This window comes from Rattus rattus, chromosome 2 (assembly GCF_011064425.1).
Source record: "Rattus rattus isolate New Zealand chromosome 2, Rrattus_CSIRO_v1, whole genome shotgun sequence".
Lineage (NCBI taxonomy): Eukaryota > Metazoa > Chordata > Mammalia > Rodentia > Muridae > Rattus > Rattus rattus.
The window spans coordinates 41,802,254-41,805,357 of record NC_046155.1 but is presented as its reverse complement, the minus strand read 5'-3'; positions in this window follow the sequence as shown (position 1 = coordinate 41,805,357).

Genomic DNA, 3,104 nt, shown 5'->3' with positions numbered 1-3,104 from the left:
GACCCATCTTCAAGTAGCTTACAGTCTCCCTGGAAGTTGTGCTAACTAGAATCAAAGAAATATGCTCAGAGCTACAACAGAGAAATAAATAAATAAATAAACAAAAAAACAAACAAACCAACCAAACCAAACAATAAAACAGATAGTTGACCTATGCTCTAAGATCTTCTGGAAGAGTAATGAGTTAGCTCAAGTGGGAGCAGTTAGAATTTAACAACAAAACTCCTTTGTCTAGAATCAAGACAGGTCAGCATGAAAGAGTGCCATGATTGATTAGTGATGTCTGCCTGAGCACAAGAATGGCTCACCTACTCACTATCTCTAGCCAATATTTAAAGTCCTTCTAACTTTTACCAACCCATGATTAACACCTTCAGTCCTTGTTGCTCTTATCAATCAGGAGAAGGAGAAGGCACAAAGATTCTCCTTTCTTTGTCTATTTCTCATCCAGAAAAGTAGAAAGCTTTGTGAGTCTTGTCTGACAAAAGAGACCTCCTTATCACAAGCACTCTAAACACTATGAGCAAACAAACAAAACATTTCCAAAACAGTGGATAGAAAGAAAATTAATGGAATGATGAACAGAAAACTCAGAATTGTTTCTGAGTAGAGACGTGGAAAGTCAACAAGGAGATTCTGTGAGAAGCTAAGTTACCGGAAACATTGTCTTTTGAAAACTGTCTGATTGATTATTTTGTTACATTTTGTTAGATTTCACAGACACCTTTTTTATAATGTGATATATATTATATAAACATAGGTGTACATGCTCACAAATTATTAGGTCAATAAGAGATAATAGTATCTTACAGCTGTATTTAGATTGAACCTTTTTCTTCAAAGCCTGTCCACACCTAGTTACAAGTTGAAGGACTTGTTCACTACGTAAGTCTAGCATGTCCAACATCATGTGGTCAGGCTGTCCTGTCACGCATCGGCTATCACATTTTATATATTTTGGTGCTATTGTAGTCTCATCTGTAAAATGAGAACAACAATTGCTTACTTAAAGTTTTGGTAAAGCCAAACATGGTAATACACAAGTGTGTTTCTAGCACTTGAAAGGCTGAGGAAGGAAGGTCAGGAGTTCAAGGTCAACTTCGGTTGACTTACTAATACTGTGTCTCAAAAAGGCCAAAAATCAAACAAAAAAGTTTTTGTATAAAGCCAAAAGGTGGTGATGACCAATGCCAATCTTCTAGAAAGTTCCATATTGTATCAGTGGCCCTCCCATGTGGGTATGAATACCATCTCCAAGGCTCTGCTAATATATTCTGTGACTCCTGTGAATTCATTGAGCCTCCTGGCTTGTTAGTTTACCTCAAAGTTTTGGGCAAAGTTCGGATGAAGTCTGTCTTCTACTCCAGCCAGACCGTTATCTCCATACACTTCCCCACAATGCGAATGACCGATTCGAAGCCCCAGAAACCAGCATCTGTGACTGTTGTAAGTGGTAGGTTCCTCAGGGGGAAAACATAGAGGTTAAGAGAGAGCTGGTTAAGAGACCCCTTCTCAGACATCCAGGAGATGTCCAGCATCCCAAATGATTCATTTACTCCCAGAAAACACTGCAGCATATCAAAAGTCCTTATGCAGCCTCCCCAAGGTCATTCAGGCAGCAGGTGGCAGTCAAACTAAAGCCTTGCTTCATAGACTTCAAACTACACCTACTTTCCCATCCCCTGCCGAACAGTCTCTTGATGTCTATATCAGGGCTGAGCAAACCCTGTTCTCTAATCTCCAAGCCACATCAGCCCTGCTGTTCACAAAACCCCCTTCCTCTAAGCATTCAGGGAGTCATCAACATTGGATTGCAGTGAATATAGCTGCCGGGTTTGGAGAGTGGATGTTGACAGGCCAAACCAGGTCTGCACAGTTCAGCTAACCTCGTTCCCATAACACGTCTCTGAGGCATTGTACCAAATTTCAAAATATGTTTTTATTTGCATTTTATAGTGTATTCTCAATAGCTAAGCTCCTTAATAGTTATCCAAAACGCATTATTTTCCTTTAAAAACATACTTTAGAATATTTCACAGCATCAAATACGATTTTATTACACCCTAAAATCAAAATGCTTTCTAAAATTAATGTCAGTTTTATGACTCAATACTACAAGAAAATAAGCCTACTCACACATCCAGAGATTGCATTACTGGCTACTTTTATGTCTGCTCATTCTGAAGAGTTGTAATGCACCTCTCTACCCCCTTTCCTCCCTCCCTCCTTTGAAATCAAGGGAAACTGGATAGGCAAAGAGACAAGCGGGGCGGATATTTCAGTCCTCAAAGACATTTTAAACCCCTTTCAAATACCGAATTCCTTTCTTTTTGGAGAGGATGAGATTTTTTCCATCTGGGCCTTTTTAGCTGTTTGGCCATTTACCGTTAAAAGCTGAGGTGTCTTTCACCTTTAGAAAGTAAATATGACGCTGCCACCCAGGGCAGGGGTGCTCTTTGTGGGGTAGACTTTTCCATCCCACCCCTGTGTCCTGGAGATGCTATGTTTCTAAGGAGGGGCAGCACACTGCAGACCCAGGGCTCCCAGCAAAGCTCTAGGAGCAGGAAAAGCAAGCATGTCCAGAGAGAGGTGCTCCGTTTGTTTTGCTACATTTAGCTGCCTCAAGTACTTCCAGGTCACAAAAACAAGCTGTGGAGAGCCAAAGGGGGTGCCTGCATCCCCAGGGGGCCTTTACAAATGCCAGTGGTTGCCACACCCTGACCCCGTTCTTTCGTACAGCCGATCCACAGTGCTGAACTAGACAGAAGCAGGAGCCTCTCACTGGCCTCTCTGCCTCTGTTAAGGCTCCACACCACAGAGACCCTTCTCAAATGCCCATGTCACTTCCAAGCTTAAAACCATTAGATAGCAACAAAGACAAAAGACGTTATTAATCTCATGAAGGAGTTAAACAAACAAACAAACAAATCAACTCCTAGTCATGACATGAGTAGGTCAGACTCCCCATGATCACAGGAAGCACATGGCTAGAGTCACACTAAATGACATCATGGGTACTCACCTCACAATCCCAGACTCTGGGAAACTCTGCTAGACCATAGCCAGGTTTTCTACCCACACAGACACACCAACACAGACATGCA